General features: G+C 44.0%; 1 long non-coding RNA gene across 1 annotated transcript in view; it reads right to left on the minus strand.

Moving 5' to 3' along the window:
* LOC140628365 (uncharacterized) overlaps nucleotides 1–13,386 on the minus strand; it is a 52,283-nt gene extending 38,897 nt beyond the window's left edge. The window contains exon 1 of the long non-coding RNA XR_012026637.1: nucleotides 13,156–13,386. This is a non-coding gene — a long non-coding RNA (uncharacterized lncRNA). The remainder of the gene's footprint in view (nucleotides 1–13,155) is intronic.
* Between the last annotated feature and the right edge of the window lie 3,858 nt (nucleotides 13,387–17,244).

Consider the following 17,244-nt stretch of genomic DNA (forward strand, 5'->3'; position numbering starts at 1 on the left):
ATAATCACAATAAGACATTCCAATGTGTGAATTATAGTATATTAAGTCATGACTAATTGCATTGATTTGCATTCTGGGTTTTTTAACATCTGTGTGGTAATTATCCTAATCCAATTTGTTATGCAGAATACAATCAATGTTATGTATGTTAGTGTTTAGAGCCCCTGACACAATTTCCTGTAATAAAACAGAATGAAATACAAAGGTAGCTCAGGTGGAAAGACAGACACATCTTTTATAGATATCAAGCTCCCTTTCTTTTTTTTTTTTTTTTTTTTTTTTCAAGCTCCCTTTCTTGATCTCCCAAATTAGCTGGGGCTGGGGGCCAGTGGATCAAGCAAATTTAATTAGCATTTTAAAAGGAGGCCCAAGAAAAGAGAGAAAGAAAGAGCATGCGCAAGCGTGCTGAGCTCCTGAGAAAGAGCGAGAGCAGGCTGTATTAAACCTTCAGGAAGACTTTTTTCTAAGAGGCTGTGGCTTTCAGAAGCTGCCAGAAATAATGTCCTGACCTCACCTGATAATGAGGCAATGGGACCGTGTTCTGCTGACACAGTGCTATTTCAGTAAGGGTTGCATCTTACCTGAGGGTCTGGGTTTAGCTCTAAGCCTTTCATTTTTCTATCCTTTTAGGAAAAAGATAGGACCCTGCCTAATATCTCCCAGAAAGTCCTAGGAATCTGGGGCATAGACAAATATCTGAGCTGCTTTTAGGCACAGGCAAAGAAAGCAGCTATGTCTGTGTAATTTGTAGGGATACTAGAAAACCTTACCTCCTAACACCTTCAGACACACACATATACGCACGCACCCTTGCTGCCCTCCTCCCTACCCCCGCCTGACCCCCAATATCTGAATCTCCTACTTTGGGGACATCCAGGCCTTTAACTTCTGGATTTGTCCCCTTTTAAAAGAGGCCAGACTGCCTCATCAAAAATAAAAACCTTAGAAAGCAGTACCTAACCAGCCTCTTTCAGAAGGAAGAAAAGCACCAGATGTCTGGAGGGGCAACAAAGGCCCTGGCTCAGTTGGTGGAGCATGCTACTTTTTGATCTTGGGGTTGTTAAATTCAAGCCCCACATTGGGGGTAGAGTTTACTTAAATTTTAGGGGAGCTTGGCTGGCTCAGTAGGTAAAGCATGTGACTCTTCATCTCAGGGTTGTGAGTTCAAGTCCTACATTGGTCAGGCAGCCTGATGTGGGAAACAAAGGCAAAAGAAAAATCTCCTTGCTACCTACAGCCCATTGACAAGTCCTCGAAACAGAGTGACCTTTCTCTGGGAGCTCAGCTGCCATGATGTTAATTCTTCGCTAAGGGCAAAAGGCAATCTTAGCCTGACCCCCAGGATCCTCTAAATCTACTTTAACATCTAAAAATCTCTTTGGAATTTTTTTTATCTCTAAACCCCACCTCAAGATATGTTGGCAGTCACCCACCCCAAGCATAGCACCCACCGATACCCATCTGAAGGGTCTCATGACTAAGGGTTTTACTAGACAGTAACAAATGACCTTTTCCTAACAATAGCTAGCCCCCTCAAGGTCCTGGAAACCTTGCTTCCAAAATTCCTTAGAGACTTATGCTCTCAACCCCACCCCTCCCAACTCACAAGTCTGTAATGGGCCACTCCTCATGACCCTGGTGCAGCTCTTTCTGCCCTGGCGTCTTGTCCCTGTGCTTTAATGAAACCACCTTTTCACACCAAAGACGTCTCAAGATTCTTTCTTGGTTTCGAACCCTAACATCTTTCCTACATCAGAGCCTACTTTAAAAAAAATATATAAACTTAAAAAATATCTTTAAAAAAACCTGAAAGGCCAGGGTGGCAGATATTATGAACAATATTCATTTACTTTGCCATTTTGCTGAGTATACAAGTCCTGGTACTCTCCAGGGGTGCAAGGAACCCATACCTATGGAAAAAATGAGCAAAGTAGATATGGGAGCCCCTCCCCAGCAACCAGTTCTCATGTTCTTTCTCCCTCTTGGTCAATCCATAGGGTAAAGCTGCGGGTCCCTGACCTGGCTGATAATGAGAATCACCAAGAGAGCTTGTTGAATATATACTCATCAGTTTGGATTTAGTAGGTATGGGATAGGGCCCAGGCATAGGTATTTTTCATGCTGCTCCCCAGGAAATTGTAGTGGACCACTGCATGGGGCAACCACAGGCATCAGCACAGGTTTCCCAGCAAGTGTGTCCACCTAGGCAACTGGAGGTTAGTGGCGCAGCAAATGGCAGACTTAATGGGCAAAACTCGGCCCCAGCCGATTAAGCCTGAGAAAGATTCTCTCTTCCATTGAAATTTAGTCAGGCTCTTCTAAGCCCTCATTTCAACTAGGCCCTGACCTTGGTCTGTCTTTAGCAAAGAATCCTGCGAAGTCAGTTTAGCAAAAATCCCCCCCCACCAGAGATACCTTATCACACTTGATATCTGATCAAGTTCCCCATCCTTGATTTTTTTTTTGAGATTTTATTTATTTGAGAGAGGATGAGTGGGGGGTGGCAGAGTGGGAGGAGACTCCCCTCTGAGCAGGGCTCCACAGGACTCAGACTGGGGCTTGATCCCAGGACCCTGAGATCATGACCTGAGCTGAAGGCAGCTCCTTAATGGACTCAGCCACCCTGGCTTCCTCCAGCCCTGTTTCCTAAGTCCTTGGCTTGCCTTTAGCAAAAATCCTGTTATGCCAGCTTAGCAAAAATTCCCTCACCCTTGATGCCTGTCTTAGTTAGCTTGGGCTGCTATAACAAACTACCATAGATTGGATGGCTTAAACAAATTTCCCACACCTCTGGAGGCTGGCACATCCAAGATCAAAAAGTTGGCAGGTTCAATCCCTGGTAAGAATTCTCATCCTGGCTGGCTGCTAGCCACCTTCCCACTGCATCATCATATGGGAGAGAAGGGAAAGGAGAGAACGATGGTCTCTCTTCTTCTCATAGGAATACTAATCCCATCATGGGAGCTCACCCTCATGACCTCATCTAAATAATCACCTCCCAAAATCCCCATCTCCAAATGCCAACATATGAATGGGGGAGCAGACACAAACATTCACTCCCAAACAACATCTAATCAAATTCACCTAATTTTTCGTCCACTGACCTCATCACTCTGCTCATTGGCTAATAATCCCCACTTGTCTTTGTTAGGAGTTGAGTCCAGTCTCTATCTCTCTCCCTTATTGCAATAGTCTTGAAGAAAGTCTTTTTTGCCATTTTAACAGATGTCAGAATAATTTTTCTTTAACAGGCCCTTAAGGGAAAAAACTGTCTCCACCAGACACTAGGGCTCCATTTAGCCAACTACTCTCTAGTTAGTCAAGACCTGCTTCAGTCCATTAGGCAGGACCCCAGTGGCTCCAAGCAGGTGCCTAATATATAAGCAGGAAAGACTCTGCTAAGGATTGGCAGTTCTTGATGGGAATTTGTTGGCAGTACCTGAGAACAAAGGTGTGAGATTCTCATCATTCAAACAAATATTTACTGAGCATTTACTCTAGGTCTTGTCCTGCGCTAGGAACTGGGGAATAAGACTAGGCCCCTTTGCTCTCAAAGCTCATACAAAAGCAGGGAAGGCAGACAGGTAAACAGACAATTACAACACACTTGAAGGCTGTGACCCAGCTTATTGTAACCATTTGCTGGAAGGTGAGAAGCCAGCAATTGCAATTAATTGGCACAAAGTCTTCCTTGGATCACACTTCTGAAGTGATCCCTTCACCTTGTTTACCCCTGCAGAGTTGCTCCTGCCTCCTGCTTGTCTAACAACATCTCAGAGCAAATTTTTTTCCAAGAGTTGCCTTCTAACCCCCAGCACACTGACCCTTTCATGGCTAACCTCTACCTACAAGATAAGCCCAAACTTATTAATGTGCCATTTCAAGCACTCCATGGTCCTCAAAGAATGGTTCTGTCCCCATGAGCATGGTCAGTCATCAAGACATGCTGGACATTATCTTGAATGTCAGAAGACAGGGTAGTGCAGAACATTCCCTTGATTCCTGTGTCTACACTGTCATCGATGGACATTGACCAGTGGCAAAAAATAATAATGCTGGATGGGTCTTCTGACTCCAGAAAAATGAGAGGGATCAAGCTTAGAAAGGGAGAGCTAAAGAACAAATGTGAGGCAAAAGAAAGCCCATGAAGCACATCAAGCCAGCTGTGATGCCTGCCCTTCCCAGAAACCAAACTTCTACACCATCTCCCAAAGACCCAATAAAAGACACAGCAGGATAAGCAACTAGAAGCTTTGAGAAATAGAAGGCTGGCCAGATATGTGGGATTTCAGTCAGGTGCCACTGAAACACTACCTTGCAAAGAAAGCTTGAGGCTTCTGCCTCCATCTCCTCACCATTAAAATGGAGATGATACGGCCAGTCCTCCCTCCTCAGAGACAACAGGAGAGACAAAAGACTTGAGAATGTTCTGTAAACTGTAGGTGGCCATTCTGGTATGAGGGCTTGTTATTACTATTCTGATGGGCCCTGTAGGGCATATTGAAAAGGTTTATAGCAATACACATGAGGGCAGCGGGTTGCTTCCAGGAATAGGAACAAAAAGAGAAGATAACACTGACTCAGACATGGGCTCTCCAAGTCACCTCTCACCCAGGCACTTGGTGGGGTAAAGAGCCTCTGCCACCACCCTCCTCTACCCCCTATCAATATGGCAACAAAGTACCTGCTGTATTGATCACAGATGCCAAGACCTAACCACACATAACCACTCAGTGGCCTCCCCTTTCTTTTTAAAAGCTTATCAGCATTCTCAAAATCCTGGTCCTGGCATGCCCTGAGAAACATCCATTTCTGAGAGGCAACCTGCCTACAAGGAGTCTTTGCAAACCTCCCTTCCTTCCTGAATCTGAACCTGTGAGAAATGGCCACAGGCTACAGAGAGGACTAAGTGTGTCTGGCAGGTCTGCAACTTTTCAACAAACTACTCCACCCATCAAAATGTCCCCGCCCACACTTATCTCAGTACCCTGGGGGGAGAATGGGCAACACTGCCCCGCTGATGTGACATATGGGCCAACAAGTAAACAGCACACTCCCTCTGAAGGGGAGGAGGCATCACAGACTCCCTGCGAGTTGCAGAGGGAAATTTATTTTAGGGGTGGCAGGGCATAGAGCCTTGTCAACTTCCCTATAGATAGCCATCTGCTAGCAAGGAGGACCCTGCTTTGTTAGGCCTCTGAAAACCCACAAAAATCTCCTAGGGTAATCACTGTCAATCAGTTGGCAGCTGGCCCCAGCCCTGGGGAATTTTGTGGGAATGCCTATAAATCAGTGTAGCAGAGGAGAACTGCTGCAGAGTTCTATTCTATGGCTCTTATTTGGAAGCTCCTTTACTTTTTTTCTCCTCTGGTAAACAACACCTCAGACTGATATGGTAAGGGCCAAGGTCTAGAGACAGAAGTATCAAGGGGCTAAAGGCCAAATACCCCCTTGGCATCTTTTCTTTCCCTGCCATGGCTTGGGGCTCCTGGTGGTCTGCAGGCCTAACACGAAGTCTGAGCAGAATCTGGGGCTCTTCGAAAATCCAAGCATCAATAGGAGCCCGAGGTCAGGTGGGACTGGGGGAGGCTGGTGGCAAGGGGTGGGGGTAGAGTGGGCGGAGATGGTGGTTAGCAGAAGAGGCTTAGGTCAGAGTTTAAAGCCAGACTTAGAAAGGGCTGAACATGCTATCCTGTTCACAGATCAAGCTAAAAAGGGGAATGGACAGAAAATTGGAAACAAAGATAAATGGAGACCAACCCAAGAACATAGGGAGATGTACTCAGATTGTCCTCTGAGACAGCCATACCATCTCAATGCCTTTTAACCTATTAAATGCACAGAATCTAACCCAATGCTATGCAATATAACTCTCTGTGATGATGGAAACATTCTATAAATGCACCATTCCATATGGTAGCCACTAGTCACACATGGCTATTAAGCCCTTGAAATATGGCTGGTATGACTGAGAAACTTAATTTTTACTTTAATTTTAATTCATTTAACTGTAAATAGCCACATGTGGCTAGTGGCTACCATATGGACTGCACAGGCCTTAGAATTACCACACACTCTGGGATCAAATCCTAGCTCTGCCTCTTGTTGGCTGGGAGACTTTGGAAAACTACTTAACCTCTCTGTGGCTCAGTTTATTCATCTGTGAAATGGGAATAATAAAGGTTCTCACAGAACTGTTGTGAGGATTATATGAGTTAATGTGTGGAAAGTGATTAGAGAGTGTCTAGTGTATAATAAGGGCTATAATTGCTATAATTTTTTTCCAGTTGGAGACACTCCATAGAATGCCTCTGCCTTCTAAGAGAAGAAGAGAATAAAGGAGAGAGACCCTTTATTGCTACAGAGACAGCAAGTGGAATCTTGCACTCTTCCTAAGCCAGACATTACAAGAGATGCAATTCAAATCATTGCCCTCCTCGTGAAATGCTGAGAACAGTGTGTATGATGTAAGGTGCAAGAGGCCATGCTCAACCCTAATCACTGTCTGGATCTAGTTCCTCATCACAGACACACAGAATACTCCTTGTTCCAAGCACATCCAGTTACAGATATATGAGAATTCTGGCTGATGTTACCATCCCCAGCAGTGGGAAAGACAGGGAGGGGTAGCCATGGTGATCTGAATCTGAGTCTCAGCCCAGTCATTAACTTACAGGGTGAGATTAGGTCAAGAACTTACTCTCTGTGAGCATCAGTTTCTCCATCTATAAAATGGAGGTATATTAATTACTATCTTCCAAGATTGGTGTGATGATTGAAGAAAATAATATAAACAAAAGCACCAGATTAGCCAAAACACAGATCTGCTAGATTTGACCAGCACAGTGCCTGGTAGCTGCTATTTCTATCCATACCTGTATGTTGAATGAGAACCAATCCAAAGCAAATAGTAAGTGAAGTTATTTCACAAGCCATCATCAACAACCCTCTGAGCACAGCTGGAGATAAGGAAGTCTACTTCCTATTGCCCAGAGAGGTGGACATCAATTGTAAAGCCCAGGCTAAAACCCAGTCCCACTGCCTCCTAGCCCCAAGCCAGGCAGCACCACAGAGTCCCTTCAAATGGCCTGCTGACTGCTAATTTCTGATGGGGTTATAAAGTGTTTTTTTCATCAATCACTCTCAATGTAAGAAACAGAAGTAAAAGTTACTTCATTAGAAGCACTCACACATAACTGGATACATTTACATATTAAGCAGGCAACTGAGACTCTAATCTTTCTATTTTATGTACAGCTGTAATCATTACTCAGCATCACAATGCTTGTTAAATACCCAGGGTACTACAGAGAACTCTCAAACCTTTGCTAAGTACAGGTGACGATTTGAAAGTACTCCCATTCTCAAGCTGGATGCAATCTCCCCTCAGCATCCCTTGCACCCTGGTGACCGTGTGCGCAGGTGCCCCTTGAGCTCATTCAAATCACCTTAAGCATAGACAGAGATATGACTACAGGTCTCTTAGATCCCTGACGTTTAGTGTGTCTGATTAGGTAACTAATATATACAGGGAGCAGATCCCTGTTGTTTTGTACATTGTGTCATTGGTTTGGAAGTGAAGCAGAGAAGGGATACAGAAAATTTCAGAGCTCTGAGCAGCAGACAGACTATTTGAGAGTCCAGCGCCATCTGCAGTTGTCAGTAGTGTGGCTTAGCAGAGCAGAGGAAGGCACAGTGAATGCCTCAGAGAAATCTGCCCTTCTTATAACGCTGTTGCCTCAGACCGACTCTAAATTCAGCCTCTCTACTTGAAAAATAACTCCAATTCAAAACTGAATAAATACTAAATGTGACAAAGACATTATAAGAGAACTACAGCCCAGTATCCTCATGAACATAGACAAAAAAAAAATCTCAACAAAATATCAGAAAATCGAATTCAGCAACACATAAAAAGGATAATACCTCATGACTAAGTAAGGATTATCCCAGGAATGCAAGGGTAGTTAAACATTTGAAAATCAATCAGTGTAATTTATCATCAAGAGGATGAAAAATAAAAACCATATATCAATTCATGCAGAAAAGGCATTTGACAAAAATGCAAATCCATTCATGATGAAAACTTCAGGAAACCAGAAATAGAAGGGAACATCCTCAATCTGATAAATGGAATCTATAAAAATCCTACACCTAACATCACACTTAATGGTAAAAGACTGAACTCTTTCCCCCTAATAGCAGAAACAAGACAAAGATGTCTGCTCTTGCCACTTCTATTCAACGCTGCATTGGAGGTTCTAGCCAGGGCAGTTAAGCAAGGATAAAGAAATGAAAGACACAAAAATTGAAAAAGAAAAAAACCAAATTTATTTACAGACATCATGATCATCTACCCAGAGAATCTCAGAGTGTACCAAAAAGTTATAGAATGCATGAGAGTATAGCAAAATTATAGGACATGGGATCAACATACAAAAATTAATTGTATATCAATTGAAAACATTTATTTATTAGAGAGAGAGAGAGCATGTGTGAGTGGGGGGAGGGGCAGAGGGAGAGGGAAAGAGAATCTCCAGCAGACTCCCTGCTGAGTGCAGAGCCCAACACAGGGCTTGATCTCAGGACCCTGAGATCACGACCTGAGCTGAAATCAAGAGTCCGATACTTAACCAACTGAACCACCCAGGCGCCCTGAAAATTGAAATTTAACAAAAAGGACAATTTACAACAGCATAATAAAAATGAAATACTTAGGGATAAATCTAACAAAATATATGCAAGATTTGTATGCTGAAAACTATAAAACACTGATGAAATAATTAAAAGAGATCTAAATAAGTGGAGAAGCATACCGTATTCATGGATCAGAAGACTTAATAGAGTTAAGAAGTCAGTTCTCCTCAGATTAGTCTATAGAGTCAACACAATCTCAATCACAATCCCAGCAGGCTTCTTTGTAGGAACTGACAAGCTGATTCTAAAATTTTTATAAAAAAGCCAAACCATAATTTAAAGTAACAAATCTGGAGCACCTACCCTATCTGATTTCAAGACTATAAATCTATAGTAAACAAAGCAGTGTGGTACTGGCATAAGGCTGCATATATAGATCAATAGAACAGAACGGAAAATCTATAAGTAATCCCACACATATATGGTCAGTTGATTTTTGACAAAAAGGCAAAGACAACAGAATGGCATAGGATAGTCTTTTCAACAAATGGTAGTGGGACAATTTGATACCTGTATGCAAAAAAAAAAAAAAAAGAACCTCACCCCTTACCTTATATCATATATAAAAATTAACTCAAAATGGATCATAGACATAAGTGTAAAAGCTGAAATAGAAAACTCCTAGAATAAAATATAAGAGAACACTCTTTGTGACCTCTGGTTAGGTGAAGATTTTTTTATATGTGACCAAAGGTATATATGCGATGGAATATTACTCAGCCATCAAAAAGAATGAAATCTTGCCATTCATGACACCATGGATGGAGCAACAGTGTATTATGTTAAGCAAAATAAGTCAGAGAAAGACAAATACGATATGCTTCCAGCCATATGTGGAATTTAAAAAACAATACAGGTGAACATATGGGAGGGGGAAAACGCAGAGAAAAAAACCATAAAAGACTCTTAAAGATAGAGAACAAACTGAGACTTGATAGAGGGAGGTGGGTGGGTGAGGAGTATTAAGGAGGGCACTAATCATATTAAGCACTGGATATTATATGTAAATGCCAGATCACTGAATTCTACTCCTGAAATTAATATTGCACTGTATGTCAACTAACTAGAATTTAAATAAAATTTGAAGACAAAAATATGATCAAAGAAAGAATGAATATTGGAAGAAAAAATCAACAGATAGAGTTTAATCAAAATTACAAACTTCTGCTCTTTGAAAGACAGTGTTAGAGGCACCTGGGTGGCTCAGCTGGTTGAGTGTCTGACTCTTGGTTTCAGCTCAGGTCATGATCTCAGGGTCATGGGATCAAGCCCTGCATCAGGCTCCGGGCTCTGTGGGGAGTCAGCTTGGAATTATCTCTTTCTTCTTCTGCCCCTTCCCCTGCCTGCTCTCTTTCTCTTACATAAATCTTTAAAAAACAGAAAGAAAGGGTTAGAAAATGAAAAGGTAAGCCACACACCGGGAGAAAATATTTGCAAAACACATATCTAATAGAGGACATGTCTCCAGACTACATAACTATATAAGTCAAAACTCAATCATAAGAAAACAAACCCATCTAAAAATTGGGCAAAATTTTTGCATAGACACTTAACCAAAGAAGAGATAGATATAGGTGGCAAATGAGCACACTGAATGGGCACAAATTACATGACCCCAAAATATGTCACTTGGATTATTTTGATCTGAAGGCAATCAAGACCTAGCAGAGTCAAGAAAAACTTTTCCTTTTCCTTTAACTATTTAAAGGAATTTAGATATGGGGCCTGGCTCAGAGAGAGAGAGCTATTTATTACCAGAGATAATTTTTATCCAAATGACCTATCTGTATGGCAGGACAAACATTTAATAACCAAACATCTGCTCCTTTTATTGTCCTGTGAATTACCCTCCCTCCCTTTGAAGCCTAAGGCACCTATCCCATCTCTTAGCTCAAGATGGCACACAAGCCTCAAATGCCTGTCTTTGAGCCTCTTGTGTCTGTTGGGCTCCTGTACATATGAAATTATTTTTTTTTCTCCTGTTAATCTGTCTTATGTCAATTTAATTATTAGACCAGCTGAAGAACTTAGAAAGGTAGAAGGAAAATATTTCCTCCCCAGTAACATGAAAGGACATTCAACATTAGTAGTTATTAGGAAAATGCAAAGTCAAACCACAATGAGATAAAATACACATCTATTAGAATCCTAAAATTTTTTAAATTGACCTTATGCAAGTATTAGCAAGCATGCAGAGCAACTAGAACTTTTATGCATTGCTGTTGGGAATTCAAAATGGTACAGCCATTTTGGAAACAGTTTGGTAGATTCTTTTTTTATAAAGTCAGATATACACTTATCCTATGAGCCAACAATCCAATACCTAGGTATTTACCCAAAAGAAATTAAGATTTATGTTCATGCAAAAACTGTACATAAATATTCATAGTAGGTTTATTGTCACTCAAAGCTGGAAACAACCCAAGTATCTATGAACCAGTAAATGTACAAACAAATTAATAGTACATCCATACAATGCACTATTATGTGGCAATTAAAAAGGAATGGACTAAAATATAGATGAATCTCAAAGGCATCATGCTAAATAAAAGAAGTCAAACCCAAAAGTTTATATATTGTATGATTTCATTTACATAGCCTCCTAGAAACGTCAAAACTGTGGGAATAGAAAATAGATCAATGGTTGCCAGAGGTTGGATACAGGGGGAAAGAACTGACTGCAAAGGGGCACAAAGAACTTCCTGAAGTAATGAAAATCTTCCATAGTGGGTTTGTGGTGACACAACAATGTACATTTGTTGAAATTTGTTAACCTGTTTTCTTGAAAAAGGAGAATTTTACAGTATGAAAATTATACCTCAATAAACCTGACTTTAAAAAATAGGAATAAAAAAAAATAAAAATAAATTTAAAAAAATAGGAATCAGGGATCTCTGGGTGGCTCAGCAGTTGAGCACCTGCCTTTGGCCCAGGGTGTGATCCTGGAGTCCAGGGATGGAGTCCCACATCAGGCTCCCTGCATTGAGCCTGCTTCTCCCTCTGCCTGTGTCTCTGCCTCTTTCTCTCTGTGTCTCTCATGAATAATAAATAAAATCTTTAAAAAATATATTTAAAAAAAAACAGGACTCATACTAATGACCCTGTGGTAGAGAAGGGATCTACCACGCTTGCTTCCTTAGCTTTATAAGTGAACCAAAGGAGAGTTCATCCACTCGATGCATAGCAAACCAATAAAAACCAACACAGAGCTTTTGGAAGAAAGATAGGTGATTTATTTGTGGTATCACCCAAGAGAGCGGGGAGCTAATGCTTAAAAGTCCCAAACTCCCCAGTGGCTTGCAAATGAGGGTTTTTAAGGCCAAATTTGAGAAGGTGGACACAGTTGATTGGAAGCCCATGAGGTCATGCTAGCGGGTGCTCTGGTGCCACTTTGTGAGAACTGGAATCTGAAAAACATCTTTAATTTTTATGTTAGAGATTTCATTAGGTACATCTGGTGATTGTATCTCTAGGGTAGTGCTGATTAACTACTTGTCCTACAGGTTCATTTGAATGATAAACAAGCATTACTATCTTTTGAGCCTAGGCCTCTGTGTTCCTTGGGCAGTCCAGCTGGGCCTTGGGTGATGTGTTCATTTTTCCGTCTGAGCTGGTGAGATGGATGCTGACTTCAGCTTGTCTTCCACACAGAAGGGTATGCGTGCTTGGGCGCGGGGAGGGGGGGGGTAGTGTCTCCCATTCAGGAAGGAGCCCCCCTCCTTGCCTTGCTTGCCAGAAAGCCAACTTCTGCAATTTGGTAGCAGTTGGGCAGATACAGTTTAGGGAAGAATGGGGGAGCGGGGGAGTGAGCATTGCACAGTAGTTTAGGGCACAGGTTTGGGTTTGGTTTTTGTAATTAAAATTTTAATTTTAATCCCAGTATAGTCAACATACAGCGTTAGATTAGTTTCAGGGCACAGGTTCTGACATCAGACCAACGTGAGCTCAAATCCGAGCTCTGCTGTATCCAAGTTGTGTGACCTCGGCTAAGGCAATTAATGTCTCTGAGCCTCAGTTCCCTCCTTTCTAAGACAGGAGCAACAACAATACTCCGTTATTTCGCAGCCTACCTGCCAAGTTCCCATACACAACCACAGCTGAAAGTGCCTGGCACGCACGTACGGCACAGCGATGAGATAACCTGGGAGGTGCTGTGCCTGCAAGTGCTTGATAAGTGACAACCATTCTTATTCCTAATCAAAAGATCGTGTGGGGTAGTAGTAGGAGAGCGGCCCGGCTGATAGGAAAGATGCGTGGGAGGCGTTGGTGCCTCCCACCCGCAACCACATTCACCTCTCCACTTGTGGCATTACCCATTCCGTGGGCGACCTACATTCTGGAATTTCCAGGACAGCCGCAGTTCCAGCCCATCCGTTCGGGGGGCCACGCGTCAGAGTTGGGGAAATGGGGGGGGGGGCTGTAGTTACGGGACACATTCCAAGCGTCTCCCACACCCACCTTCTTCATTTCTCTTCTTTCGTCTCCCCATCCCCGCGGATTTGCTCCGACTTCTTTCATATGAAATCAAACGGAACTAGAAGGCAAACCTCCTGGGCGGGGGAAGGAAGGCAACAAAACCCGCCACCTCTGCGCAAGACATCTGGACGCCGAACAGACGCGGTTGAGCGATCACGGTTATCTGTGTTCCGGCGATCCGCCTCCCTTCCCGCCTCGCTGCCTCATCCCTCCCCCTCCCCTCCCCCTCTCCTCCCTGCAGGGGGCTAGGGTTGAAGGAACACTGGTTCTCCCAGCCGATCAACTGGCACCGAGAGGAAGGCAAATGAATTATTTCGGTTCCGCAGCAAGCGCCAGCGTGGGTTTTTCCGGCGCGCGCCCCCCCCCCTTTTTAATTAATGAACAATCTGGCCCATTGGTGCTCCCGTAGGTATGCAAAATAGCTTCTTCATTTGAAATCCCTGTTGTTGAATGTACTCCGTAAGGCACAATCACATCGCCGCCCCCTGTTTTGCATAAGAAACCGCTGTTTCCAAGATAAGAATCTTCTCGTTTAGCAGTCATGAGCTCATCCTCCTTCCTGTGCATTGTGGCTCCTGCTCCTTTGAGTCAATACGCAGACAATGGCCGCCTGCGCCGCCTCGGGCCCCCTCTGCCCCCCCCCCCCCCCACCCTACCCCCCGCCCCGGCGCGGAAGGCACAGGACGCCGTGGCCTCCGGAAGCCTGCCTGGGCAGAGGCGACCCAGGCTCTCTTCAGGCCTCAGATGTCAAGAGGGCAAGAAATAAGAAGGTCGGGCCCCTCTAAAGCCGACCCTGGGAAAGAGACCCTGAATGGCTTGGGGGGTGTGGCGGGGGGCGGACAGGCGGTGCCCTGGGAAACCTCGGCACCGGGAGGGAGGCACCCACAAGGCGCAGAGCTGCCCCGCCTCCCCTCCTCTGTCCCCGATCTGCGGACTGCATCCTGTCCCTGCCCTTTGGCTTGGAACAGCCACGCCCGGCGCTCAAACCGCACCAAGGCTCCGCGCCGATCGGAGCCCACGGAGCCTCGGGTTCTGCCGGATCCAAACGCGTCCGCTCTGCACGGAGGGAAGCCGAGGCCCAGGGTGGGCAAGCAACTGGCTTGACACCAGCTCCCTGCAGAGGTGGGTGCGGAAACTCCAGCCTCGCGCCCCGTGTTCCACCACACACGGCTGCCTCTGGAGGGAGTGAATAACATTTGTGTACAAAGCACTGAGGAAAGACACAAGACAGGAGATTAAATGAGATCACGGTAAACTACAAAGCCTATACAAACAGTAGGGGTTTCATTGTCAGCCTCCTCGTTTGTAGGAGATTTTTTCAAAAGATCCAGGAGAATAGCAGAATTTAACCTTTACCACTGTGAAAGGATTCTGCAGAAAGCAGTGACTTTCCAGACAAAATGTATGTAGTCACTTTACCTCCGGGAATGGGGCTACGGGGTTGCGTCAACTCGGCGCTCATTATTTCCCCTTTGGGGAGAGGAAATAATGCAACAAAGAAGCCTTACTCTAACCATAGATAAGCACCGCGTATCCAGAAGGAAGCCAGGTGCAGGGAGGTCCACAAGAAATGGGAAAGACAAAGGCCATGCCTTTAGAGAGGTTACAAGCTGGTCGATAGGAACTTTTGTCTCTGCAATTTGATCATAAACCCCTTCAGGGCAAAGCCCGGGTATCCTTGGTAACTTCTGGCAGAGAAAAGCTCACAGTAGGGTCTACTCTCTCCTTGCCGATTGGTTGGTGGTTGGTGGTTGGTGGGCTGGGATAAGACCTGCGCGGACTCTGAAGTTTTCCCAGCATCGCTTTTTCTCCATGTTTGATACAGAGGAACCTTTATTACATTTCAAATACTTCCTCTGGGGCCCTGAGAAAGCACCAGTGATTCCCAGTATGGTTAGCCCTCTGTGGCTCTCAAGATGAGAGGGAGGCATTTTCCTCCTAGGCATCAAAAAAAGTCCTATTTCAATGCCACGGATGATATGATATTACTGAGTGAAAGCACAGCATGAAAATCGGGACCGATTCCCCTCACCTGCCCATCAGTTTTAGGCATCAGACATGTCACATCCTAGATCTAAAAGGAGCACTAGAGCAGAAGGCAGGAGACAGGTCTACATCCTCACTTGGCCCCTCATTAGTTGTGAGATCCTGGCAAGTCACCTCTCTTCCCTGAGCCTCAATCTCCTCATCTGTAAAATGAGGCACTGACTAGACCAGTTTCCTAAACTGAGGGTTGGAAGTCAAAATCTTTTCAAATATGGGGATATGAGGGAGTGAGGACTGAGTACCTGGTGGTGAAAAGACAAGGACCAGTAATACATTCAGACAATGGAATGCCATTCAGTGCCCCTCAAAATGAGCTAGGAAACCATGAAAAGACATGGAGGAATTTTAAATGCATATTACTAAAAAAAAAATGAAATTTAAAAATTTTAAAAAATAAATGCATATTACTAAGTGAAAGAAGCCAATCTGAAAAGGCTGCATGCTGTAGGATTCCAACTACATGGCATTCTGGAAAAGGCAAAACTATGGAGACAGTAAAAAGATCAGTGGTTCACGGGTGTGCGTGTTGGGGAGACAGATGAATAGGCAGAGAACAAAGGATTCTTAGGGCAGCAAAAATACTCTGTATGAGTCTTTGCCCAACATAAACTATGGACTCTGGGTGATGATATGTCAATGTAAAGTCATCAGTTGTAACAAATGAACCACTCTGGTGTGGGGCGGGTGTTGATAGTGGAGGAAGTTATACATGTGTCAGAGCAGGGAGTGTGTCAGAAACCTCTGTATCTTCCTCTCAGTTGTGTTGTAGACCTAAAACTACTCTATCAAATAAAGTCTTTAAAAGAAAAACACAAGAACCACTGGACTGGATGACTGTTTCTAATTATATTTCACGATCCTATAAAGTCCAATTTTTGTTCTTGGGATCTGCTTTAAAAGGAGCCAGGGTGGGGACAGTCCCGGTGGCTCAGCGGTTTAGCGCCGCCTTCAGCCCAGGGCGTGATCCTGGAGACTCGGGATCCAGTCCCATGTCGGGCCCCCTGCATGGAGCCTGCTTCTCCCTCTGCCTGTGTCTCTGCTTCTCTCGCTCTCTGTCTCTCTCTGTCTCTCATGAATAAATAATAAATAAAATCTTAATATAATAAAATAAAAGGAAAGGGTGTTTCCTGTTTGAAAAAAAAACCCACTTCCAGTTAATTCTGGCAAATGGCACACATGCACTTAGCTCCTTTCTGAGACACCACGAAAAAGACAGTAAAGGAATTAAAAGACCAAACAACATGAGGACCAAGGAAACAGGAGGAGAGGCTACAATAGGCAAGACGGCGCACCCCCACCCACCTCCCACAAAATGTGGAAACTAAAAACTGGATAAGGGAGTAGTAAGTGACTTAGCAGAGTAGAGAAAGCTGAAACCTAAGGAAGATGTTTGTACTACAAACCCCAAAAGGCTCAGGAATTGAAGGTACCGGGCATCTCTGAAAGTAGTTTTGGTATGCAGTTGAATTCAGGATGATTGATTGAACATTTTTAGAAGGAACAATTAGTCCCCAGATCCCTTCCTCCGTCCTGGCAAAAGATAGGACACTTAAACCAAGCACAGCTGAGGGCCCACTGAGATGCCATGCAGAAAACTGGGATTAAGTTGAAATCTGCATTCTGGACATTGAGACCTCCAGTCCCTTCCCTTGGCTCGGTTCCCAAAATACGGACAGCCAGGTTTACACTCTCCGAGCAAGAGGTTGGAAGATTCTGCTCTAGGAAACTGACTGAACCCAGAGAAATAAAACAGAGATGATACTGGAGAAGTAGGCAGGGTGTCAATTGTGGGGTCCTGTAGGGTTTGGGGATTTTAGGAAGTCATCCAAGGGTTTTCAGTAGGAGAAAAACAAGATCAAGTTTGCATTTCTTAAAAGATGTGGATGTTCACAGACGGAGGTTTGATCGTGTTAAGACACAACTGCTTACCTTCCTTCTTCATCTTCCTGCCAAAACTTGGAGGAGTCAGTGGCAGTGAAGGGGGCTGCAACATGGAGACACATCAGTGATATTCCTGCTGGTGCT

The sequence above is a fragment of the Canis lupus genome, chromosome X (genome assembly GCF_048164855.1).
Source record: "Canis lupus baileyi chromosome X, mCanLup2.hap1, whole genome shotgun sequence".
NCBI lineage: Eukaryota > Metazoa > Chordata > Mammalia > Carnivora > Canidae > Canis > Canis lupus.